Genomic DNA, 26,947 nt, shown 5'->3' on the forward strand with positions numbered 1-26,947 from the left:
CTCTGCCGGAGTCCAACCTTTGGCCCATCTAGCTCAGAACTGTCAGCCATGATTGGCAGCAGTGCCTCAGGCTGTCACTGGAGGAGGAGATTTCCCTAGGGCAGTGCTCTTCATGGTAAGGCCCCGGGTGTGTGTGTGTGTGTGTGTGTGTGCATGCAAGGCGACTTCCTGGCTTACTGATTTTATTGGGCCTGCGTGAAGCCTCAGCCAAAGCTGAAAACTCTGCAGGGTTCCCCTGGCACCATGCGGAGATGACCATTGTCACCTTTGCCTGGTGCTGGTGTGTGTGTGTGGGGGGGGCTCTTTTAAGAAAAACAGGGTTCTCTTGAGCCCCAGCACCACCTTGGAAGGGGTGCACAGAGTGCTGGGAAGCGCCACCCTTCCCAGGGCTTCCCCATCGTGATCTTCAGAGAGGGCTCCGTCTCTTTCGACGGGCCCTCCTCCCCCTGAGAAAAGCACCGGACTGACAGCACAGTGGGAAATGGCTCTCATATTGAAGGGTGTGTGTGTGTGTGTGTGTGTGTGTGTGTGTGTGTGTGATTAAAGTGCCCCCCCCCGCTTGAAAAACAGTGAAGCTCCTCCGAGAAGACCTCGCCTGCAACGCTCCCTTTCAGAGCCTCCCTGCCTGCCTGCTGCTTGCCTTGGACTCTGTTGCCCGCCTCCAGCCTCTCTGGCCTGTGAAATTGGACCTGTGCTTGCCCTGGACCACACTAGCCACCTCCACTCCACCCCCACCCCCGGGCTGGCAACCAGCATCCCCCTGTGGAGCGTGAAACATGCTTGCTTCAAGGGCTGGTCCTGGGTGGCCGGCAGTCACAACAGGGAATCGGGAAGTGACCTCGTGGTCCCCCAGTGGGCAGGCAAGTGGCACCTCAAGACTGGCCGAGCTGAGCCTCAGTGTTTGAAGTCTTGGCGGTTAACTCCTCTGAGACGAAAGAAGAGAGGGCACATGGACCAGAGAACAAAACATAGACTGGGTAGTGTATATACCGTGTATAAGCGTCTATTCACACACACACAACTTCATGAAACACGGATAAATTAAACATATATAATGGAAGACACAATGACTGAAGAAACTGTCTGTGTTCTAGACCCCAAAAAGTATGGCTGAAGGTCAACTATGCCCATAGTCCTTATACATGTAGATATATAGTCCTTCCAGATCCAGACGCTGTAGGATATATTAAGCATTATCTGTACCATTTGAAGCCAGTTGTTTTTCTGCTTGATGCTCCTTCTCGCATAGGTAGACAATCCCATGGCTGGTTTTGCATGGTGGACTATTAATTCTTTCCTCCTGCCCACTTTTTGTTTCTCAGTCTACAAACCCTAGAAAAGACCCCAAATTCCTCCCCGCTGTGCTGGAATTTCTCATCTCACAGAAGTGCCAAGAGATCAGGAGGATTTTCCGGTATGATTACTCCAGTGTTAACAAGGACCGGCAGTTTCCTGACTTCTTTTTTCGTCTTTCACTCACACTGATGTTTCCTGGAGCCTCACATCCCACCAACCCGGTGAGGGTTTCCACAGGTAGCGCTGATTTGGAGGGCCTTTGATCTCGTAATGTGCCATTATGCAGCCAGACAAGCTCTTTCCTCTCCGCTTCCGTGGCTCCTGCCGGGCCTTTCGCTGTGCAGACGCAGCAGAGGGCCTGAAATATTGACGAGGGTTATTTTAATTACTCGCAGGCTGAAAATGGCTGCTTACCTCCACGTTCCTCTCCTTTCCTTGTTGCCTGGAGAGCTGAACCGAGAAGGCCCCTGTCTCTCAACTCGGGCTGGCCTTCTCTACCTTGGAGACTTCCAAGGCAGGAGAGAACAAACAAGAAGCCACCTGGGCCACTCTGTCGTGGGTTCTGCACAAGTGGCCATTTATTTTCCAATGCTCAGTCCACAAACCTGGAAAGCAGACCCTCCTGTTGCCATTTGAGTCGCTGCTGAATGCAGCCTAAGGTAAATATTGAGTGTCTTGCTTGGGAGAAGCACCCACGGAATTTAAAAGCAAACAGTCAGTGTTTCTCTAGAACTGGTGACATTTCTCAAGGAGGCTCTGCCCATCTCTACGTCATCTTGTGCCCTGAGAAACCCAGCTCCTTAGTTTCAAAGACCTACAGAGGTGGTACCCTAACAGGCCACACATGTTCCGCAAATCCACACAAGTCCGGAAAAGCTGCAGAATCCAGTGCCCAGGAAATCTCAGCGTTCATTTCCAAAAAGCAAGCATCTAGTCCTTTAAGCATATGGGCAGTGACTGGTGAGATCCCTGAAGAGGATTCCAGTGGGCTGCTGTTGGGTGGGGTGAGGGCGAGGCTCCTGTGCTCCACACGGCTCACGGCCCCTCCCTTAACATGCAGAAAAAAAGAACCTCTCTGTGCAAGTGAGACAGATTCTTCAGCTGCGTGGCACACCCCTGCTCAGCCGCAGCTCCAGTGCACTGATCTAATAAACGACGGCACGGAATTAAGCAAGCATTTGGAGATTTGCATGGAGCCAGGCCGGGCGCTGGGTGTGCCATCCAGTGCTGGTCTTACACAGCAGCAGGGAGGCCTCCCTGGAATCCGCCCCCCCCCCGCCTATAATTGCCAAGGAAAAGCTAGACTCGATTCTTGACCCCCTCTTGCTTCACACGCAAAAAAGGCAGGCTTCTTTCCAGCCAAGAAAAGAATGCACGTAATGATCACTCACGTTGGATTCGGCTTGAACTCAGAACCGTTCCCTATATCTTTGCCACGGTTGCGTGAACTAACTAAAAACCTGGCACTAGAAACAGAATCTGCCGACGTCTTTCTTTTTTTGAATTTCCAAGGTAGGTTTCTCAGAGCATCCTTGCCTGGGAGTAAACTAGTAGGACTTACTTTGGAGTAGACACGCAGAGGCCTGTTTGACTGTGAAGTGATATCTGCTAAAGAGTGCTTTGATAATAAACATCGATAGAACGGTTTTAAACAAACCAGGCACAGCTCTCAGGAGAACCAGTTCTATGAGTGAGCTAAACTTAACAGTGCCGTCCTTCAGTATCCCGTGTATGGCTTGTATATTTTATTTCAGTTGTACCCCTGATTGCAGTGTCTTTTGACTATGAGTTAATAAAATAATGACTAAGATGAAGACCGAAAGCTTAAACAGACTGTTTATACAAAAACCTCTAATGCAAACCTTTTCAAAAAACATGGGAACCTGACTCTATCAACTGGAGGCTGTTCTCACCACCAAATGGAGGTGGGTTGGAGGGAAGGCAGAATCCGACCTTCCTGCTCCCAGGTGACCAGCACCTCCTGCAGCTCACACACCCTCACAAATGCTGCAGCAGCATCCTCCAGAGCGGCAATTGGGAGCTGGGGCCTCCAGCCATCCCACAATGCATTGTGCAAGTGCTGGCGAGGCAGCCCTTCGTACAGCAACAGCTTTCCTCTCCCTGGCCCTGCTTTCCACCCGGCTCTATGGTTAACATGGCCACTGGCAGGCCAGGAACAATTTAAATCATGCTGGCTGCACAGATGACCCAAACAGAAAGGTAGGGTGGCTCTCTTTCTCTTCCACCTCACTATTAACCTGGGTGGCGGGTCTGGGCTGTCTGGGTTGAGAGAACTCTCAGTTCCTCAGACAACCCTGGATTCATTCCTGGGTTAACGCTGTGCTACCACGCAGTGGGAAAATGACTTGACTAGCAAGCCAGAGGTTGCTGGTTCAAATCCGCACTGGTCTGTTCCCCAGACGATGGGAAACACCTCTATCAGGCAGCAGCGATATAGGAAGCTGCTGAAAGGCATCATCATCTCAAACTGTGCGGGAGGAGGCCATGGTCAACCCCTCCTGTATTCCCACCCAAGACAACCACAGGGCTCTGTGGGAGCCAGGAGTCAAAACTGACTTGATGGCACACTTTACCACCAACTGGTGGTCATGAAAACAGGCTCCCACAGTCTAATCTTAAGAATCTCCTGCAACGTGATTCTGCCAGATGCCACAAGGTGGCAGCACTACCTACCGCCTGAAGCCGTCAGGGCACAAGACGGGTATTCTTTGTCCTGGCTGTTGCAGTGATAATGATACTCTGGTGGGGGTGGGATGCCATGGGGTGGGGTAGCCCTGCCCTTATTGCAATTGTACACAGATCACAAGAAGTCCAGTCGCCTAAGGCCCCAGATCAACAAGAGGAGGAGATGATCAAGGACAACGCAGCATCAGTCTGAAATATTCAGCATTGTATTTAGGATCAAACGGCCATTAATTTGTGTTACTTGGACACCTTGAAGCTGCAGCATGGAAAAGGACACCTGCTAGTTCACTGGAAAGCCCATGAGGAGAGGGATTTCAGTGGACAGCTCTAAGGACACAACAAGCATTGCCTCGGGAAATCAGATGCAAGTTTGCCGAGCAGGGATGGGCGAACCACCTCTCGCCCGCCTTGGTTTGAAATGGGCTCAGATAAAACAAAGGGTTTCCGGTCAAACAGCACTTCTGACATCATCACTGACCGTGCCACAGAACGGAGGGTTGTCCTGTCAGGCTCGGTGTTGCTTTGTCCATTACAAGCTGAGCATGAATTTTGGAGGGTGTTTGAGCTGGGCTCATAACTGGCCTGGCCATTAAGAACCGGAGAGGCATGCTTGCTCTCGGTTGTCTCCTCCCAGCGGCAGCCAAATGCCCCAGGAGGACTCCGATGGTTCATGATCTTAGCCCTGTCATTCATGTAATGCTTGTGGATGCAGAGATTTCATATAGCAGGGGTTCTCCGAGATGGAGCCCCAGGTTTTGCTGGACTTCAACTCCCATCATCCCAGCCACCTTGGCCTTTGACCATGGGGATGATAGGCGTTGTAGTCTGGCAACATCTGGGGACTCAAGACTGAGAACCCCTGACATATAGTTATTCCAGCCATGGACAAGCATTTCAGTGGATTCGTCTGATTCTTTTAAAAGTGGCCATTGCTGCATCTTGCATTGGTGGATTTCCTAAATCAAATCATGGTTAATTGAAGACGATAAGGAAAACCATGCCGGTTCAGACCAATCCCCACTTAGTCCTGCAAGAGCGGCCAGTCAGATGTCTCTGAGAAGTTAGCGCATATGGGCATGAAGGCAACTGCTTCCCCTGGCATCTGGTTTCCAGAGGTATACAGTCTCTGTATATGGAGGCTCCATTGAGCGATCATTGCCAATAGCTGAGGATATGTATTTATTATTTATTTTATGAATGTATATACAGTACCACCTCAGCTCGCGTCTCTAGGCGGTTTACATCCTGAAACTTCTCTCCTCCTCCAAATCTGTTTCATTTTAAAAAAGCTGTCAGAGCTAGAGGACATCACCACCTCCCACGAGAGAGCTCCCCAAAGCAAGGGCCCCTCCCTTTCTTAATTATCCCAGCAGCGTGGTATTCCGCAAAGCAATTTTCTTCTTGTCCACATCGCCCTCCTTCAAGGGCAGGGAACCCACCAGTGCTTTCTTTCCACCATGCCCCTCCCGTGGACCCGCTAACTGGATTTTGAAAATCACAACACCACCAATGCCAAAGTCGCCTGAGGGAGCCAGCTATTCCAAGCAGACAAAATACATACAGAGGGAAGGCGGGTGCCCGCTCTGGAATCCAATCTCTAAAACGCATCATGTCGGATGTTAATAGCTCCGAAAGCAAAGCTCTGATTCACGGCCTTTTCTTGCAAACTCCCTTAGTAAATCTCCAAAGAGCTTTTCTTTACCTGTGCTGCAAGGTATCAGGAAGCCGTTCAGAATTAATGGGCCTGGTGCCCACAAGCAATGGGGCCCAGTGGGGTGCTTGGGAAAGTGTGTGTGTGTGTGTGTGTGTGTGTGTGTGTGTGTGTGTGTGTGTGAGAGAGAGAGAGAGAGAGAGAGAGAGAGAGAGAGAGAGAGAGAGAGAGAGAGAGTCCTAATAACCTCTGCGTTGCTGCACTGCAGTGGTGCCAGGAAAGGTACACACGGGACCACGTGGGTCTCTCTCTCTCTCTCTCTCTCTCTCTCTCCCCCTTCTCTTTATATGTAAATCTGTGCTCTCTTGATACATTTGCCATCTGTCCTTTCCCTGGGTGTTTACATGTTTTACGAGAGATGAAAATTGCTTCCAATATATTGAGGGAGAGAAAGAGAGAGGGAGAGAGAACGCAAGAGCGCTCATCTCTCACACACAGACACACACAGAGAGTTGTTGCTCACAGGAGCCTCCTTCGGTGTGGCGTCTGACAAAGGGCAGAGCTGCTACCGAACGCACCAAAAAGGACAGGGAAAGGTTCCTCCATAGCAGGGAAACCTTAATTAGGTGGTTCCGATCTCGTTTTCTGATTGATGTGCAAATCGACATGGGGCCCTCTCAGCCCAAATGGTGCCCAAAGCATAATGGTGCAAGCATGATAAAAAGAACAGTGAGGGCAATCTTGAACCCAGCGACTCCCGGTTAAGTCACAGGAAAACAACCAGAGAAATGCAACCAGGTGCGTTTCCTCTGAGGTAGAAACGGAAAGAAGCATCGGACTCTGGCACTTTGCGGCCGACGCCAGTGAAGATGGAGCCAGATGCATCTTCGTGGGTAGACATGGGTGATAATCTGGGTGTGGCTGTACAGAAAACACTGCCCTATGTCCTTCTAGTGCTGACATCCACAACGAACTGGGAGCAGCACTTCCCCCAGAAAGTGAAGGGATTTGGGTGGAGAAGGGGCTCCTGGAGGCACTCAGGCCCCAGACCTTCTTGCAGGTCACTGAAGATCAATCATCTGGCACTCCAGCCAGAGCAAAACATTAGAACGATGCATGCCTTGCATTTCAACCCCATCTGGAAAGTAGCCGCAGCTTTCGGCACCGAACCATGTTTAAAATAACAAGCCCTTGTGCAGCGCACAGCAGAGAAAATACAAAAGGTCACTGGGGGAATGAGGCCCAAATTGCACAGGAGCATAGGAGGCTGCCTTCTACCAGAGTCAAAGCTTTGCTCCATCTAGCTCAGACTGGCAGCCACTCTCAGAGGTTTCATGCAGGAGTTTCTCCCAGCCCTGCCTGTGGATGTTCTGAACCTGGGATCTTCTGCAGGCAAAGCCGATGCTCTTCCATGGGGCTGTGGGCCCATCCCCTCAGTAGCTGTTGCCTACTGAGTCAGACCCTTGGTCCATCCAGCTCTTCACTGTCTACACTGACTGGCAGCGGCTCTCTGAGGTTTCAGGGGGGAGTCTCTCCCAGGCCTGTCTGGAGATGCTGCCAGGGAGGGAACTTGGGACCTAGATGCTCTTCCCAGAGTGGCTCCATCCCCTGTGGGGAATATTTTACTGTGCTTACACTCCTAGTCCCCCTTTTGTATGCAACCGGTGTAGACTCTACTTAGCAAAGGGGACAAGTCATGCTGGCTACCACAAGACCAGCTCTCCTCTCCATAATAGTAGAAGAAACTACAAGGCTAAGCTGGCCCTTTAGCTAGCAAATAATGTTCCCAAAGTGGTTTACACAGATATAAACAAACAAACAAACAAACAAACAAACAAACAAACAAACGGCTCCTTGTCCCCCAAAGGGCTCACACTCTAAAAAGAAACATAAGATAGACCCCAGCAACAGCCATTGGAGTCAAGTGGAGGCTTCCCCACTGAGTGGCGGCCCCACCTTGTCTGAGAGAAGACGTCTGAGCCCAGGGCTGGCCTTAGGGCAGGGCAAGCAGGGCGACCGCCCCAGGCCCTGCTCTTCCCCCTGCCATTCACATTAGCTGGAAGTAGCCTGGCACTAGCTGATTTGCCCCAGGCCCTGCACCCCACCAGAGCGCTCTAAGGACAGCCCTGCTCAAGCCTGTCCAGCAACCAAAGTTTGGGGAACTGGCCCTGGGACACCCCTGGGAACCAAGCAGCAGCACAGAACCCCGGAGGAGCCTCAAGCGGTGACCCTCAGCAGAATGAGCACCCCGTCAAGGGCAGACCAGCCAGGCACCCTGCTCGCCCTGGGCCGGCCCTGCTTCTGCCACTGCCTCCAGCCTCTCTACTGGAGCTTCATTTTGCTCACTCTCATCACCATATTCAAGCCTTCATTCATTCAAGGACAGAATTGGCTCTTCCCGGAGTTGATGGGAATGGAAAGCAGAGCTGGGTGTCGTCAGCATATTGATGACGCGGCACTCTGCACTGTCAGAGGAACTCTTCCAGCTCTTGCGTGTGGCCTTAAAAAGCACAGAGGACAAAACAGACTCTCGGGAGGAGAGCTGGTCTTGGGAGGAGAGCAGCAAGCACGGCTTGCCCCCTTTGCTAAGCAGGGTCCACCCTGGTTGCATTTGAATGGGGGATGACATGTGTGAGCACTGAAAGACATTCCCCTCAAGGGATTGGGCTGCTTAGGGAAGACCACCTGACTGCTTGAATGTAAAAGGTTCCAGGTTCAGTCCCTGGCCCAAGATAGGGCTGAGAGAGACTCCAGCCTGCAACCTTGGAGAGGCCACTGCCAGCCTGGGTAGACAATCCTGAGCTAGATGGACCAAGGGTCTGATGGTTGAAAGCAGCTTCCTCTGTTCCTCGTGGCACTCAACCGGCCAAGTCTCATGGGGCAGAGCATGGAGCAGACCCCTGCTAACCTGGCTAAGAGGCACCTTTGATAGTGGGGAGAGCAGCTGTCCCAGTCCAGCCCATCAGAGAGAGAGTTTCTCCCAGTGGCTGTGGGGCCGGTGTCACCTTGGGGTTTCTTTTTAGACTGTGCTCCCCTTTGGGATAGGGAACCACCTCAAGTCTCTTTTGAGTATGGGAACCATTCCCCCACACGGGCCCATTTAGTGGGAATCACTCCTGGGAATCACTCCCACACATGGGGCCATTTAGCTCTCCCTGGAGGTGCTGCCAGGGATTGAACCTGGGACTTGCTGCCTGCAGTGATGCTGAGCTATGGCTCATCCCCCCCACCCCACCCCAAGGATGTGGTAGAGCTGGAAAACATGCAGAAAACAGCAACCCAAGTGGGTTGGAGCAGTTGGTTGACAAAGGGTCAGGTGGGGGGTGGGCGCACAGTGGGAAGACGCAGACTGCTCGACGAGATGGATAGAAACATTGGAACACAGGCTGCTGCCATAGACCATTGGTCTGTCTTGCTCAGGATTGTCGACACAGACTGGCAGCGGCTTCTCCAAGGTTGCAGGCAGGAGTCTCTCTCTCTCTCAGCCCTGTCTTGGAGATGCTGCCAGGGAGGGAACTGGGAACCTTCTTGCTCTTTCCAGAGCAGCTCCTTCCCTTAATAAGGGGAATCTCTTCCAGTGCTCACACTTCCAGTCTCCCATTCATATGCAACCAGGACAGACCCTGCTTAGCTAAGGGGACAAGTCATGCTTGCTGCCACCAGACCAGCTCTTTTTATCTGGCCCAACAGGGTTTTAGAGATCATCCCAGATGTTGTGGGACATGAGCTTCCATCATCCCTAGCTGGGAATTATGGGAGCTGAAGTCCCAAAACATTTGGGGATCCGAGTCTGAGAATCCTGCCCTAAATAAATAGAGGGGGACTCTCAGTGGAGCTGATGATAACAACTATTTAGTAACATTCCTACTACTACCAATATTTATAGACTGCTTTCCAACAAAAGTTCCCAAAGTGGTTTACATAGATATAAACAGACAGACAGACAGACTAACAAACAAACAAGATGGCTCCCTGTCCCCAAAGGGCTCATAATCTAAAAAAGAAATGTAAGACAGACCCCAGCAACAGCCACTGGAGGGATGCTGTGCTGGGGACGGAGAGGGCCAGTTGCTCTCCCCCTGCTCAATAAAGAAATGCACCTCTTTAAAAAGGCGCCTCTTTGCTCAGTTAGCAAGGGCATTTCCTGTTTCACTGCTACTTTGTCCCCCTCCAGTTTTCTTGAGGGTCAGTGTGGTGTAGTGGTTAGAGTATGCTTAGACTGGGGAGACCTGAGTTCAAATCCCTGTTCAGGCATGAAACTCACTGGGTGACTCTGGGCCGCTCACATCTCTATCAGCCCAACCTCCCTCACAGGGTTGTTGTGAGGATAAACCACGTACCATTCTGGGTCCCTTGGAGAAGAGGCAAAATAAATAAATTGTCTTTCCTGACCTCCCTTTCCTGAGCTTTGCACAGCTCCAGACAAGGAAACTGGCTCCAACCTGTCATTCCGCAAATCCAAATCCACCCTTGTGGCATCAGAGCCAGGGCATTTGGGAGCCCCTTCCAGATGTCCTGGCGGTGTATTGTGGAACGCTTTTTCCCCAGGCATGCCAAACGTGACTTTGTTATTGCTGGGCTGCCCTCTTGCGCGGTGCCACTGGCATCGATTTTCATGTTTTGAATGGCTTGTTGATGGATGGCTTTATTCCAAACAGCACACCCGCCGAGAGGCCTGGGCTGCAGAGACACCGATCTCAGACGAAACGTCGCAAGGGGTCATCAGTTTGATCTGCTTGCGATCGACAGCATCTTTATAGAGAGAGAGAGAGAAAACCCTCGCAGCTCTCGTCCTGCTCCCCCCACCCCGAATCCACAATGCCTGAGCATGTGAAAGATCCTCCTGTTAATGATGCCACTGGCAGCACGCCAAGAAGCAGCGGTCAAGTCACCAAGGGGAGAGCTGGTCTGGTGGTAGCAAGCGTGGCTGGTGCCCTTAGCTAAGCAGGGCCTGCCCTGGCTTGCATTTGTATGGGAGACTACATGGGTGAGCACTAGAAGGGATTCCCCTTAAGGGATAGAGATGCTCTGGGAAGAGCAGAAGGTTCCAAGTCCCTCCCCGGCAGCATCTCCAAGAGAGGGTGGAGAGAGATTCCTGCCTGCAACCTGGGACGGAGAAGCTGCTGCCAGTCTGTGAAGACAATACTGAGCTAGATGGACCAAGGGTCTGACTCAGTATAGGGCAGCTTCGTATGTTCCTATCAGAAACTGGGGCTGAACCTGAGCCAGTGCCCAGGAGCATGAAATGACATTTCCTCCCGTCTTTTAGGCTACAAAATGCATCCTCAGTGGGCTCACATGGCCAGAAGATGCTTCTTGAATGGCTCTTAACTGCTGCTACAGAAAGGGGACATTGATGGAAGGGGCAGAAAACCAACCAGGGAAGGGTGGCTGAGCGAGGAATCTATCTGTTCAGGCTCTTGGACCCGTGAGTCCTGGAAGAACCCAGGAGAAGAACAAGGTTTCAAGGGCTGGGCAAAAGCCCAGCCCTTCGAAGGAGCAAGGTGTGGGTCTGCCCTCCACCACTCGACTTCCTGACGGTGATAGAGAATAGGGTTTTTCAGCCTCACAGTCTGGGCCTCGCCCCGGAGAACAGGATCCCTCCCCGCCATGTGCCAGACAGGACCCTCTCCGCCAAACAACTGGCACAGTTCTCTTGTTTAGCACAAGTCCTTGCCTTCTCCTTGTGCACCTTCTCTTCCCTCACAGCCCAATTATCTCCTGTAATGGCTGCTGTGCCCTCTAATCACATCTGGCACGGCTGCCGTTCCTTAGGAAGAGCCGCGCAATTAGCAGTGAGCTGGCTTTGCTAAAAGCCTTGGAAAAGCCTCTTCATTACGGTGGGGAGAAGCCACTGATCAGGTCCGCCTTGGGCTCCCCTCCAACACTTTCAGCTAAGAAAGTAGGCCGGGGAAGTCCAAAGACGGACCTTCGTGCCTGCAGTCTGCTGCTGCCTTTCCTGGTCTAGGCTGAGCCAGGGTGAGGGTCTCCCTCAAGGAGGAGGGGATTTGCAAGGGGTCAGGAGGACCTCAGTTAGCTGCGAAGAGAGATGCTCTTGTCCATTGTTTATGGCTGCAGCCCTGGCAGAGTGAAATGGCTCCACCTCTTTGCTAGGGAAGTCTCTGCTGCTTACAGGAAATGCACCCAGTTTTAGAAGCTTTGGCGCCACCAGGGCTGGCAGGTCCTCAGTAGACCAGGACGTAACTGAAGATTGCATTAGCTTTTTTAGCAGTTATATCACACTGGATGTGAAAAGGATCTCGGTGGTTCAATGGTCAGCAGGTTGAATGTGAGCCAGTGTTGTGATGCAGCTCCTAAAAAGGAGAATGTGATCTTTGGCTGCATCAACAAAGGTATAGCCTTTGCTGTTTCTTTGAGAAGGAATCGTTCCACTCTATTATGTGCTGGTCAGAACTCACTTGGGATATTCTGTCCCCTTCTGGGCCCCATATTTTAAAGGGATGTTGATAAAACTGGGACGGGTTCAGAGGAGGGCAAGAAAGATGAGGAATGGTCTGGAAACCATCCTATGAGGAGCTGTTGAAGGAGGTGGGGATGTTTAGCTTGGAGAAGAGAAGACACCAGCAGGGTGGGTGGGTTTGACAGCCCTCTTCAAATATCCAAAGGGGTGTCCTATAGAAGAAGGAACAGGCGTGTTCTCTGTTGCTCCTGAGTAGAACAGGAGCATGGAAATTATAAGAAACTGATACAGGCTAGACATTTGGAAGAATGTCCTTAAAAGGAAGAGCTACTTACATAGGAACATAGGGAGCTGCCATACACTTGAGTCAGACCCTTGGTCCATCTAGCTCAGTATTTTCTACCCAGACTGGCACCGCCCTGGTTGCATATGAAAGGGAGCCTAGAAGTGTGAGCACTGTAAAATATTCCCCTTAAGCGATGGAGTCGCTCTGGGAAGAGCAGAAGGTTCCAAGTCCCCTACCTGGCAGCATCTCCAAGATAGGGCAGAGAGAGACTCCTGCCTGCAACCTTGGAGAAGCCGCTGCCAGTTTGTGAAGACCATACTGAGTTAAACAGACCAATGGTCTGACTCAGTATATGGCAGCTTCCTATCCTGTCATCCAGTAAAAACGCTGCTTCCCCTCTTCCTTCCAGCAAGTCTTGGAATGGGCTTGCATCCTCTCAGGACAGGCTGGTCTCTTCTGGCCCCTCTTTTCTGTTGCAGGGACATTGCACAGGAACAGGAACCAGCTTTAACGGAGAAACCAGAGTTGGACCTCTATTACGAACGAAAGCATAGGCTAAGAAAACAATAAGCAGACTCACAGTGTGAGAGAGGGAGAACCTCTCCGTTTGAATACAAGTCAGTGAATGAAGAACAGACAAATACCACCCTCCCCGCCACCCGAAGCCAGTACGCCGAGACGTCCAAATTAAAGAAGCCTGCCCCATACAAATAACTGAGACAATTGTCTGTGGGGAAAAATCCCAAGGTTTTCCCCATGTCCCACCACTTCTGAAAACACTCTGTGACCCAAAGGATCCTACAGCTTTTCGAAGCTCCCTGCCATGATATTCCATCAGTTACGCTGCTTAGAAACCGGCTGCAGCCACACACCCCTCCCACTGCAAATTGCCTCGACCAAATGAAATCTCAGTGGGGATCTGAAATGCATTAATGTATTCAACCGGCTGCCTTTGGCCAGAATGATAGGATTTTTTAAAAAAGGTATTTAGGCCAGAGAGTAGCAGATTTTTCCTGATTGTGGCTAATGGAAACATTATTAGCATTAGGAAATTGCACGGGGCGCTTTTGCTGGCACCCAGCCGGTTTTAAATATGCATTATCTGCCTGACACAAAAGCCTATATGATAATTAATAATTTTTTAAAAGAAGCAAGTGAACTTGGTTTCCCCTCTCTCGAAGTGTTCTCTCTATTACCCGACACTCGGACACACAAGACCAGATCTCCCTTCCTGCTCCACTGCCTGGTCTGCCCAACCCTCCCTGCTCATCAGGGCTCTTTTCATTGCCATCAGAAGTCGGGTGACCGAGGGTCACGCCGTGTGTGGCTCATCCAGGGCCAGGGTGTGTGTTTGGCTGTGGGGCGGGGGCAAGGAAATCCCTGCAATTTTGGGGTGCTGCTGACCTTTTATGGCATTCCAGTTTGGTTCATTCTGTGTTTCCAGGCTGGTCCACAAATTCGTTTGAATCTAGGTTTAATGTGGGCTACCAGCATTCATGTGATTGTGTGAACCCAGGCCAAGGTGGTTTATGGCCCGAGATTCCTGCCTTGGCGTGGGATGCTGGTAACGCACATTAAACTGAGATACAAATCACTGTGTGAACAAGTCTTTCTAGAATTAGAATTGTTTCTACAGAATAAACCAAGACATAATGCCATAGAACGGTAGCAGCAGCTCAAAGTTGCAGGGTTTTCCTTGCTGCTCGCCACCCTCGCTGCCCCCCGCCCACCATACACACACCCTGGCCTTGGATGATCCCCATGGCGTGCGTCTGGATCACCCTATTTGTGATGGGGATGAAAAGAGACTCCAGACCAATCTTGCAGGGTTGGCAACCCTTCCTACCTCACGGGGTTGTTGTGAGGATGAGATGGGATCAGAGGCGCTCTTACCCCTGGGCTTCAGGGCCGAAGTCCAGGGCCTCCACAGCCCCTGCCTCCCCCCCCAATCCTCCTGGGTGGCGTGGTTGCCCAGCGGAGCATAGTGGTGCTTAATTTGCAGGGGAGGGGGCTGCAAAGGCCTTGAGGTCCAGGCTCCAAAATTACCTGGGTGCACCTCTGGGTGGGTTAGAACTTGAGAGCTAAACAAGCCTCCAGGAGAGGCAGCTCGGACTGATCTCGGACAGTCCTGCTCCTGCTCCACACCCCTAGGAGTACCCGATGGCTGGCCATTGATTGCTGGCAAGGACGGCTCCCTGGTGTCGTTGCTGTGGCACGACCTGATGGTGCCAGCTGTTTTCCGTGTGGCGGAACAAATATACGTGTGTGTCTGCTCATCAAGAGAGCAACCGAGGAGAATGGAGGCTTGCTTTTGCCTTCTTGCCTCCAGCTGGCAGAGGACGAGGCTTTCCCCATGCAGGCCCTTTGCTGAGCAATTGTGCCTTCTGGATCCGGCCTCTCTGCCTCCCCTTCCACTCCTAAAATGTGCCTGGTGTGTGTTGACATCCTTCGTGGTTTTGCAGCCGCTCCGTGACTGTTATCCTTAAGTATTTTCCTTCCTTGCCTGTTTCCATTTTTTTTTAAAAGGGCTTAAAATGATTTTGGTCTTCTGAGTCTCATCGCTTTTGGTTCAGAGGCCCCTGAAACTTTTTCTTCTCTGTGTGGTGTTGGCGTTTTTTATTCTTTGCGTCACACACAGAGCTCTCTTCAGCCTTGATCTCTCTCTCTGCCCCCCCCCCCAACACACACGCACTCACACACAGTCCTTCTTGTTAATATCGCCATGAATCAATTTGATATCATGGCGGCTGTCTGCCTAATATTTCTAAATAATTTATGATCAAGGGTTCAACTCTCCTGGGATCCCACCGGCATGGAAAGCACTTGCTCATTCTGAGCATGCTTCTCATTAGGAAAAACATACCTACCACCCACTCGTTGATTTGTTCTTGGTTGTATAGGGCCCCCCCTCCCTTTTTGGGAGACTGTACTGAAATATATGAACCCCCCCCTTCCCCAAGCTGAGTTATTTCTCTTCTCACTCTTCCGTCCAATCGAACCATAACTTGCTGCTGCAGCTGGTAGCCTGTTCCATATTGATGCCACGGGATGTAGCAATCCGTTAACATGGTGCAGGAATTAAACTGTTTACCATGCATTCCTGGAGCTCCATTCATCACTCGCGGTCACTTCCGTCTTCTTCCAGTTATTCTGGTGGAGCTGCACTGGCATAAACTCTGAAACAATGCAGCTATAAAAAGGAGCACCAGGAACGGTGCGGTGTGGTGCTATAAATAGTGTTTATTACTGGGTTATAATACTGCAGTGATGGGGAATTATTTGTCAACTGTTTGCTTGTTAGCGCAGCAGCAACCGTCTTTGTGCGGACTCAACCCCCTTTTCCTCCCCACATCTCCCCCAAACTGGGGAGCTTTCCCCTGGGAGTGCAACTTGGATCCTGCTGCTCTAACGTCCAGGGCGATTGTCATTCATTTTTATGGCTGTTTTCATACGTCACGGAGATAGGAAGCGGCCTCCTACTGAGTCAGACCCTTGGTCCGTCTAGCTCAGTATTGTCTACCCAGATTGGCAGCAGCTTCTCCAAGGCTGCAGGGCAGTTTGCTGGCTGGGGTGACCTTCTCCCCTCGCTTCATAGAAGGGTGGGCCTTGCGTGGCCACAGCTGCGAATCTGCTGCTGACTCCCAAGAAACGGGGCCCTGGGGCCCTCCCTCCCACTTCCGCCCCATGATGGAAGGCATCTGCCTTTGGCTTCGAAACCTGGCAACGAAGGTGGAGCCACTCCAGACAGGTAACAAGCTCCTTCCCGCCACGGCCAAGCGTCTGCTGCTCCCCAGGCTTGATTAAAACCATTCCGGGGGCATAATGCAAATAAACGCGATTGCTCTTGTGCTAAGAGGAATTAGCTTGTGCACGCTTCCCTGTCTTGTTCACATCACAAATGCTTAAGCTTAATCACAAATGCAAAAGGATTTGGGCGGCCGGGTGGGGAGTGGGGGGGCTGCCGAGACGTGGCAGGTATATTCTGCTGTGCCTCCCCGCACACAGCTGCCCTCTGGAATTGCCCTGAGCCAGAGCTTGGACTAGAGCAGCCCCCCAAGGTCCCTCCTCCCGGCTCTCCAATCCTACGCTTCTATCCCTGCATGGGGCATCATCACCTTCTCACCACAGGCTCCCGGGACACTGCAGCAGAACCACTCTGCTTTTAATAGTCTAGGTTCCCCAAACCTCTGGTATGAGAGGAGGGCTCAGGTTCAAGAACAGGTTCACCCACACACAGTAGGGCTGGTCTCGTGGCAGCAAGCATGCCTTGTCCCCTTAGCTAAGCAGGGTCTGCCCTGGTTTGCATTTGAATAGGAGACCACATTGTGAGCATTGCCAGATATTCCCTTCAGGGGATGGAGCCGCTCTGGGAAGAGCATCTGAGGTCCCAAGTTCCCTCCCTGGCAGCATCTCCAAGATAGGGCTGAGAGAGACTCCTGCCTGCAACCTTGGAGAAGCTGCTGCCAGTCTGGGTAGACAATACTGAGCAAGATGGACCAAGGGTCTGACTCAGTATATGGCATCTTCCTATATTCCTACATTCCACGCACCGAAAAGCACAAGGATGGTCCTTGAAGCTGCCCACTGGAATGTCTGTGCCACATCAGCTGTAAACATCACCCACAGCCTTGCATATTGGGCAGGCAGGCAGCTGCTGCAGTCAGTGTCCTCGCACCTCTGAGAGCCATTTTTGCTTTAGGAAGCTGGTGCGACCAGAACTTCAGCCCTCCAGACTGATATCTGATTTCTTTGACTGTGGACCAGCTCATGATATATTGCAGAGATGGTGAGACATTTTTGAGGGGGCAATAATAGAAAAGATATTATGACTGACAATCTCGTTTCTGTTGATTGTTTCCGTGGCCAACTTAATAAAAATGTTAACAGGAAAAAAAAAACCCCAATGGTTCAATAGCCACGTGAAAAAGTCTTTCAGACGCACAACCGCCCTGATTTTCAGTTTGCTTGAATAACTAACTACAGATTGATTGGATCCTGGAACTATTGAAGGCAGTAGCTGAAAGACGGACCCTTGGAATGATCACACGGGGTCTGTCAAGGCTCCTGGGATGGACAGGTGATTAGCCAGTGAATCGCAACTCACTGCCTGCATTTGAAGACGTGTGGGGAGAAGGCTCAGGACCAGCTGATCTCCCTATGTGGCCCCGAGGCAATATTCGGGGTGTGCCTCCTCTCCCCTTCCCTTGTGTCTCTCCCTTCCTGGCTTGCAGGGTGCACAAGGGTGAGTGAGAGAAGCAGAGTGGGGCCCGAGCAGATCTGCGAGCGTTTGTCAGATAAAAGGATCTCACCGTTGCCAGAGAGCACGTTAAGGAGTGTTAACGAGAGGTAACCAGGAGGGCTGGCTGCTGTCAGATCTGATTAAGGAGTTGTGGACATCTTCACTTCAAAGCCTGAACCTCCTTTCCACTTGTAGAAATACACCATTTCACGTTTAGATGCCACAGGTCTCTAGAACGTGTCAGCGAGGCCCTGGGTTTGAGCTCCCATTAATTTCCAGAAGTTCTCAGCCTCCAGTGGGACTTAGCAAATTTGTAAGACTTCGCTGTACAGGCCAAGGAGGGCCAGGAGAGTTCAGGGGAGCGGATCTCTCAGTATTCTCTCATTAGAAAGCTGCAAGATTCTATTCATCATAAAATCAAGACAGTTGGTCCTAGCTAAAGCAAGTATGGCATGGGAAATCTCCCTTGTGAGGCATACAATCTGCCCAAATTCCAGGAAATTCCAAGGAAGAATTGCTGAGTAATAGCAGTCTTAAATATTTACTTCGAACTGGGGTTGGGGTTCAAGTATTTGACCCCAGCATTGACTTTCTTTATTTCGGTCAGCAGCCAGCATGAGATTATGTATGTATTGGTTTATTTCGGCCCAAGGCCAGCATACATGAGATTAAAACAAATGTAGAAGAGAAGACAATCAAACTTCTACTACAAACAATAAAACCACATAAATTTTAAAAGTCCTCCTGAAAACCCCAGCATTTTGCAAGCTGTGATGATTTTTCCCCCATCTTTGATAGGGGTTAGAAGCTCTTATTACTTTGGGGTGACCCACAAATCTTTTTAGAGTGCCAGGGACAGGGCTTAGGGGGCTGGGGGCCTACCTTTGGCTGTGTCTCCCCTGCTTTTAAACATGAAAAAGTCCCCACCTCATTGCGTGATGCAACATCTGCAAAAAGATTGGCGAAAAAGGGGGTGAATTTGGACCAGCCGTGGATGCGTCATACTTTGCTCCTCCCATGCCCCACCGTTATATTTTTGGCAAATTAGGTTAGGTCAACGGTTCATGGAAGTAGTGCAGTTCACATGATTGGCATTAGGGTCGAAGAAGCTTCCTAGCCTAATTCAGGAGCTCTGTGCCCTTTCGGTTTTGATCGTGCGCCAGTTAAAAATAAGGTTGGAGGCATGGAGCTTGATTGCGAGCGAAGCTTCAGCTGGGTGGGATGATTCCCCCCCCCACCTTGTTTCAAAGCTGGGTATGGAATCTAGTTAGGGCACGCTTGTCCTACCCAGCTGGGGCCATTTGGGAATGACCAAATTCCCCACTCTGACCTTGCTTTTAGGAACATAGGAATGTAGGATGCTGCCTTATACTGAGTCAGACCATTGGTTTATCTAGCTCAGTATTGTCTACACAGACTGGCAGCGGCTTCCCCAAGGGTGCAGGTAGGAGTCTCTCTCTCAGCCCAATCTTGGAGATGCTGCCAGGGAGGGAACCGGGAACCTACATGCTCTTCCCAGAGTGGCTCCATCACCTAAGAAGGGGAATACCTTAAAAGTGCTCACGCATGTAGTCTCCCATTCATAGGCAACCAGAGCGGCTCCATCCCCTCAGGGGAATATCTTGCAGTGCTCACACTTCTAGTCTCCCATTCATATGCAACCAGGGTGGACGCTGCTTAGCTAAGGGGACAAGTCATGCTTGCGACCACAAGACCAGCTTTCCTCTCTTAAAAAGATCTCAAGTACAGAGCCAGGAAAGATCTTAGGGAATATAGGAAGCTGCCGTATACTGAGTCAGACCCTTGGCCCACCTAGCTCAGGATTGTCTTCACAGACTGGCAGCGGCTTCTCCAAGGTTGCAGGCAGGAGTCTCTCTCCCAGCCCTACCTCTTTGGAGATGCTGCCAGGGAGGGAACTGGGAACCTTAGATGCTCTTCCCAGAGCGGCTCCATCCCCTGAGGGGGAATCTCTTCCCGTGCGCACACATCATCAAGTCTCCCATTCATATGCAACCGGGGAGGACCCTGCTTAGCTAAGGGGACGTCATGCTTGCGACCGCAAGACCAGCTCTCCTCTCCTTTTACCTAGCTAGCATACGACTGGCAAAAGCCCCTGAATGTGTGTGTGGCACAGCTCCTGAATGGAGGGAGGGGGCTTCTCTCGTGCCTCACTGGTGAACTGCTCTGCTGTGTGCTGTGTCTGTCTTCAGCACCCCAAAGAGGGGTCTCCATATGATCAGCAGGAGTCTGGCTGAGGAGAGCTTTGCCCTCCTCCTGCAAGTGGAGATGTAATCACGGCATGGCCAATGGGCTCTGCAGTTGGCCCTCAGAGGCAAGGGGAAGAGAGGCTCTTCTTTCTCCAGATATTCCAGGGCCGTGCCCTTGCTCAAGTTACATCCTGGCTTCTGGGGCTAGCCACACACTGCACAGGATGTCACCCCAAATGAACCCGTTGGAGGCATCCAGCCAAGACACCTCGTGATGAGCAAGGAGGCCCTCTTGGGGCAGACCCTCCCTCCCGCCTTGCAGGGCTCCGACGCCTACAAATCTCCTCTCCACCACTGAGCAAGACGACAGCTTTAAGTTATTTGTGGGGAAGTGGAGAAATGCGTGAAGGCTCCCTCCGTGGCCCCCCTGGAGGCCGGCACAGCCTAAGCAGCTTAGACGAGAAATGGGGCCAGGCAGCTGGAGACGGCCAGCCTTATGAAATATTGAGGGCAGGAGTCTCCCAGGAGGAGAAGGCTGTGCCCAAACTCTCCAGCAATAAATAAACCATGCCGGCCAACCCAGCGCTCGCCTGCAGTGATGTGTGCACAAAGGAAGGGCTTGGGGGCTGCAAGGAAGACCGGTCGAGGGGCCTGGCTGTGGCAGGCAGACGCGTCCTCTCTCTCCCTGCCTTGCCCGAGAGCCATGCTGCTTGCAGGCTGGACATTGGTCAGGTAGAGCTGTGCGGGTGACCACACAGCTCTACCTGACCAATGGCCAGCCTACATGCAACATGGCTCTTGGGCAAGGCAGGAAGAGAGAATGGTGTAAGCTAAGCGGCCTCCCCCCCCCCCCCCGGCTTCTTAGGTTGAAGCTCTACAGTATTGACATGGGCGCTTTCCAGATTATTTCATTTATTTACTTACTTACTTACTTACTTACTTACTTATTTAACATATTTTTATATTGCCCGCAACCTGCGACTGGATGATTTGCAGTTAGAAACGTTTAAACATTAAATCCATTAAACAATTAACATCATTTGAACATTAACATCCTTAACATTAAAATCATTTAAAACCAACATGACAAATTTAAAACCATAAATCTAATTAAAAGCCTGGGTGAATAAGCATCTCTTCAGTGCCTTTTTGAAAGGGGCCAGAGATGGGGAGGCTCTTATTTCAACAGGGAGCGTATTCCAAAGTCCAGCGGCAGCAATGGAGGAGGCCCGTTCTCGAGTAGCTGCCAAGTGAACCTCTTCAGATGATCTTAACAGGCGGTGGGGCTCATGGCGAAAAAGACGGTCTCTTAAAGACCCCCGGCCAAAGCTGTTTAGGGCTTCAGATATGAGAGGAGAGCTGGTCTTGGGGTAGCCAGCATGACTTGTCTCCTTAGCTAAGCAGGGTCCATCCTGGTTGCATATGAATGGGAGACTAGAAGTGTGAGCACTGGAAGAGATTCCCCTTATTCGGGGATGGGGCCGCTCTGGGAAGAGCAGAAGAAGGTTCCCAGTTCCCTCCCTGGCAGCCTCTCCAAGATAGGGCTGAGAGAGACTCCTGCCTGCATCCCTGGAGAAGCCGCTGCCAGTCTGTGTAGACAATCCTAAGCTAGATGGACCAAGGGTCTGACTCAGTATATGGCAGCTTCCTATGTTCCTATAGGTAATAACCAGCACCTTGTATTCTGCCCAGAAACATATTGGCAGCCAGTGTAGTTCTTTCAACACAGGAGTAATATGGCCTCTCTGAGATGACCCAGAGACCAACCTGGCTGCCCTCATTCTGGACCAACTGCAGTTTTCGGACTACATACAAAGGCAGCCCCATATAGAGCACATTGCAGTAATCCAGCCTAGAGGTTACCAGCATATGTACCACCGCTTTGAGGTCGTTCATCTCAAGAAACAGACACAGCTGGCCAATTAGCTGAAGTGCTCACCAGGTACCTCAATGGGCTTCCTTGGGAGGAGGGGGAGGCCAGTTCAGACACCTGCTTTGGATCAGGGCCAGCCTGAGCCCCAGGAAGGGGTGACACTCCTGGCTCCTCCGTAGCTCCTCCATTCCCAGCCGAAAGCTGGTTCAACAGCTTCTTCTCCAGACTCTGCTGTGCTGGACTCAGGCATGGACATGCGGTCAAACTGCAGCACTGTTTTGCCAGGCCACTTTCCAGATCAGACCCTGAAAGTGGGGTCGCGACGTATCTCCGAAGTGTGCTTCCGCACTTCCTGTGTTGCGACACCACAGTCCCTACGCTGACAGCAGGGTGCCGTTCAGATTTCCAATGCCTTGCTTCAGATTTAATCGCTGCCATTTATTGCTATACCGTTGTGTGTCCGGCGTAAAAAGGTCTCTGTATTTTCCAGTTGTGAGTTTCCGTAAGACTGCTCCCCCTGCTGGGTGCTTTGCGATTTACGTTTTGAATGCGATGTGCCCAAACCGAAGCATTTTGCCGCTGTTGAGCGGGTAGCCTGGCAAGCGCCCAGGAGAGGATGCCACTGGAAGCCTTGAAACCAATTATCTGCTGCTCTTGGGCGCTTCCAGTGGCCAGAAGGAAATACTGCAACCTGTTGCTAACAGGGCCAGACCGAGTCACCAGTGCTGTCCAGTGACCCAGGGGAGCTCCTTCTTCTTCACATCTCCCTCTGCCAAGCTCTGCAATTGCCAACAACCCAGCCTGAGGCCTTATTGGTCTTTTAATGAGGGTTTCCTTCCAAGCCATGGTAGGGCCTGCTTGAAGTGAGCTGTCACTGAATTTATCTTTTAAACAAACGGAGCTTCAGCATAAGCCCCAAGTGCAATTTCCCTTGTTGGACACCTCCGGGAGCTTGTCTGGAGCGATTACTCTAAATGGTGTACAAATAATTACTGCATGACATCGCAGCTTTCCAAGGTTTGCGGGAGCAGCCGTGCTAGGCCAGACCAGCCAGTGAGTGAACCTGGGCAGAAATGGCTTCCATTAACCGTCTGATTGCTTCTGAGTGCATCCGAGGGAGGGATCAGCCGTGACAGGCCTGTGCCGTTAATTACCAGGATACAGGCCCACAAGGAGGCCATCGATTTGCAGATGCAAACCTGATGCATTTGTTTTTAAAAAGTGAGATGCCACTTTCCCACTGTGTCTTCAGAGCAGTTTACCACCACAGAGGGAAACAATGGAAAAGCCGTCGCCTTTGTTTCCAGTGGTGAGGTGCTGCAGGGACGCAGGGCCGGTACTATTTCTTCACCCCCTCCTGGGTCTCAGCAGCGACGCAAAGGCCTTGGCTATTTCAGTGGAAATGACACACTGCTCTTGCAGTTCCAGCAGACGGTTACATAATGGCATTTCAGACCACGGTTGACTTTATTCCCAACAACAACAACAATTTATATACCGCTTTTCAACAAAAGTTTCCAAAGCCGTTTACAGAGAGAAATAAGAAATAAGTAAATAAGATGGTGACTGGATCAGCTGTTGCGATGTTGGTCACATTTAAATCTCTCTCTCTCTTTCTCTCTCTTTCTCTCTCTTTCTCTCCTGAGCTGAATGTTTGTGACAGAAGGCATACCCTTGTTTTATGGCCGGCTGCTTGGTGCTGTCCGGGCTGCTGACCTCTTTCCTGGCTCTCATTCCCTCAGAGCAAAGACACCTTCCTTTATTTATCAGGGGGAGAGCAACTGGCCCTATCCAACCCCAGCACAGCACCCCTCCAGTGGCCTTTGCTGGTGTCTCTCTTATGCTTTCTTTTTAGACTTTGAGCCCTTTGGGGACAGGGGACCATCTTCCATAGGAACATTGGAAGCTGCCATGAACTGAGTCAGACCTCAGGTCTATCTAGCTCAATATTGTCTACCCAGACTGGCAGTGTTGCAGGCAATAGTCTGTCTCAGTCCTATCTTGGAGATGCTGCCAGGGAGGGAACTTGAAGCCTTCTGCTCTTCCCAAAGCGGCTCCATCCCCTGAGGGGGGAGATCTTGCAGTGCCCACACATCAAGTCTCTTATGTATGTATTCTTTGTTTGTCTATGTAAACTGCTTTGAGAACTTTGGTGGTATAGATGGCGGATTCTCTGGCTCAGCAACTCTGGATCGTCTTGTGCTAAGTGGGGCTAGGCAGGCAGGCGTGAAGGGTGTGTGTGTGTGTGTGTGTGTGTGTGTGTGTGCGCGTGCATGGCAAAGAGATGCCTTTGCCCGCATTCACCTTGTTTGGCAGATGAGACAGTGGACCTTGAGACACTCTTGGAGGTACACAGTCCAAGGGCTGCACCTCAGCAGTCTCTGTAACACTGGAAGGGAATCTGGAGGGCTCAGACCCAAAGCCCCTCTAGAATCATGTACACTTGGAAGGGACTTGGAAGGTCTTCTGGTCCAATCCTGGCTCATTGCAAGAGGAGAGCCCAGTGCTGCAAATCGAGCTTGACATCCTGTTTCAGCCTGATGCAAGCCGCCCTGAGCCACTTTGGGAAGGGCGGTACAGAAATCAAATGGATGGATGAATGATTCCTCCAGCAAGCTCACAAGCTTGCCAACATCATTTATTATTTTATTCACATTATTTTATTTATTACATTTACATATATGAAGACAACAGCCTCCCTTGCTGTTCATCCCCAGCTCTTGGTGCTCGCAGGTATACCACCTCTAAACATGGAGCTTCCATGCCGTCATTTTGGATAACAGCCGTGGATACTGTCTTTGGATTTGTCTGAATTCTACAATCCTGTAGCTGACTTCAGATATCTGGAGGGCTGCCCCATAGAAGGGGAAGGCTTGTTCTCTGCAGCTCCTGAGGTCTAGAACCAATGGGTGGAAATGGCAAGGAAGCAGATACAGGCTAGATGTTGGGTGTGGGGGGGCAGCGGTTCTGACTGTAAGAGCTATTTGACAGTGGAACAGTCTGCCTCATGCAGTGGGGCGCTCTCCATCACTGGTGATTTTCAAACAGAGGCTGGATAGCCATGAACCGGGATTGCTGTAGTAGATTCCTGCACCAAGCCAGGGGTTGGTCTAGATGGCCTCTAAGACCCCTTCCTTTCCAGTGCTAACATTCCAGGATTCTAGTCTATGATTCTTGTTGCGATCCAGATATTCGGGGCAAGCTAAACCTCTTGGGCGGGCCCTTACAGAATGAGAGCAGGGCAGAAGGCTGTTCTTCCCTTGTTTGCTGGATAACTTTCCCTTCTCTAGACCTTGAGCAGCTGATAGTTTCCCAGGCAAGGGCCTTGAACTCTTTCCCAGAAAACCATAGCAGAACAGGACAAAAAGGGAAATGATCAATAGATAAATACAACAGAATTGAGCGAGTCACCTCAGCCATGTTCGATCCCGGTGTACTTTTTCTTCCAGAGGATCCATTAGTCACTTCTATGAATATAAAACACTTGTGATTGCTAGGAGACAGAGCGAGAGGGAACCAGCCCCAGAATCGCTGGCCTTTCTCAAGCCCCTTTGCAGACTAATTCAACAATAACATTGTTCTCTGTTAATGATCAATAGCAATTACGAAGTCATTTATATCCAATAAAGGCTGCAGCAGGAGGGCTGGTAGGATCCTGCCTCTCCACAGTCGCACCACGAAATGGATGCATAAAGCACGATCAGGCGCAACCTTGCTATTTGCATGAACACGAGTCTGAGGTGCTAATTGAAGCAATCCAGCAAAATGTCAATGGCGGGTTTTTTGGGGGGAGCCTATGAAATATTCATTAAAATCAGACATTTGCAGGGGAGGCAAATAGCTTGTTTATGCTTTCACATTGGGCTTTTCTAGAAAATGGCTCTTGTTGTGGCAATGTGGGCTCTTTGGTGCTTTGACACAGCATCATCCCCCCTTTCCTTTGTTATGGCTTGATGATGGGGGTGCTTTCCTTGGTGCAGAAGCCACACAATCTGGTTGGTTTATTTTCTATTTTATTTTTTTACATTTCTATCCCGCTCTTCCTCCAAGGAGCCCAGAGTGGTGTACATGGTTATGTTTCTCCTCACAACAACCCTGTGAAGTAGGCTAGGCTGAGAGAGAAGTGACTGGCCCAGCGTCACCCAGCTAGTCTCCTGGCTGAAAGGGGATTTGAACTCTTTCCGATCCTCTTCCCCACAAGTGCCTCAGACTCCAAAGCACTGAAGTGTTTGTTTTAATTATTTCTCAGCAGGTGCGCTGCAGAGCACCATGCAGCAGGAGCAGTCTATCTGATCAGCAAAACCTTCCGCTCTCGGTGGATAGGGTGGAGACAAGGAACAGAGTAAGGGCCCAGCTTGAATTTTTCCTCAATGATCCGTCTAGGTGGCACCATTGAGTTGTTTCTGGAACTGCAGTTATTAGACACCCCCGCCCACCCGCCACACCGCCCAACATTTGGACTTTTCTCCTTCCAGCCGGTCTTTGCCAGCCTGCTCTTTCTGTTTGGGCTCTTTCCCTTGCCTTGGCCAACAGGCGACATATTAAGCAGGCCGAGCTAGAGAGCCATTTGGCTAATGAACCATACACCGCCTCCCTTCCCTGCCAGGTGCCCTAACAGAGGCCTCACCATTCCTCCTGCTGCCTAACCAACTTTATTTTTATTTTATTTTTTAGAATGCAGGTCTTCGTGCTAACGAGCCGGGCTGCAGATCCAGCTGCCCCCCCTCCATGCATCTGCCCCACGAAGCTCAGGCCAGCTGTTTGCTGGAGGTTTGCTGCCGCTCTGCCATGTACCTACCTGCGTTTGGGAAGGGGAAGCCGCGGCACACTTGACAGCCCCATCTGCTGCTCTCGCTGGTGAGTCACTGTGGGCAGAAGCTGCAGATCAGCATCCATGGGCTGGGCGGACGGCAGGGCTGCAGGCCCAAGCCTTGGAGCCAGCAGGGACAGCATGCTGGATGGGACCCTAGAGGTCTTCTACTCCCACCCATGCTCAGAGGTGCACCTAGGTAATTCTGGAGCCTGGACCTAGAGGCCTTTGGAGCCCCCCCGCCCCCAACCCTAACCCTGCAAATCAAGCATCCTCATGCTCGGCCAGGCGACCACACCATCCAGGGCAGCCTAAAGAGGATTTGCACACACCCCCGCCCGTGGAGGCCCCGAAATTCAGCCCCGAAGTCCAGGAGTAAGAGCGCCTCTGCCTGTGCTCAAGGCTTTTTAGTTTGTGGCATTGAGCCAGCAGCCTCAGTAATTCTGCATTGGGCTAAA

The 26,947-nt window shown here is 51.2% G+C and overlaps 2 long non-coding RNA genes across 6 annotated transcripts in view; one reads left to right on the top strand and one right to left on the bottom strand.

Annotated features, from left to right (window-relative positions):
• LOC128338899 (uncharacterized) overlaps positions 1-26,947 on the top strand; it is a 62,742-nt gene that overhangs the window by 13,876 nt on the left and 21,919 nt on the right. For all 5 annotated transcript variants that reach the window (XR_008312741.1, XR_008312742.1, XR_008312743.1 and 2 more), the window contains exons 2-3: positions 25,929-26,021; positions 26,354-26,536. This is a non-coding gene — a long non-coding RNA (uncharacterized LOC128338899). The remainder of the gene's footprint in view (positions 1-25,928; positions 26,022-26,353; positions 26,537-26,947) is intronic.
• LOC128338900 (uncharacterized) lies at positions 979-5,812 on the bottom strand. The gene is made up of 2 exons (XR_008312746.1): positions 5,705-5,812; positions 979-1,654 (listed from the first exon to the last, which is right to left on the bottom strand). It is a non-coding gene; the product is annotated as an uncharacterized LOC128338900 (long non-coding RNA).

This window comes from Hemicordylus capensis, chromosome 17, assembly GCF_027244095.1.
Source record: "Hemicordylus capensis ecotype Gifberg chromosome 17, rHemCap1.1.pri, whole genome shotgun sequence".
Lineage (NCBI taxonomy): Eukaryota > Metazoa > Chordata > Lepidosauria > Squamata > Cordylidae > Hemicordylus > Hemicordylus capensis.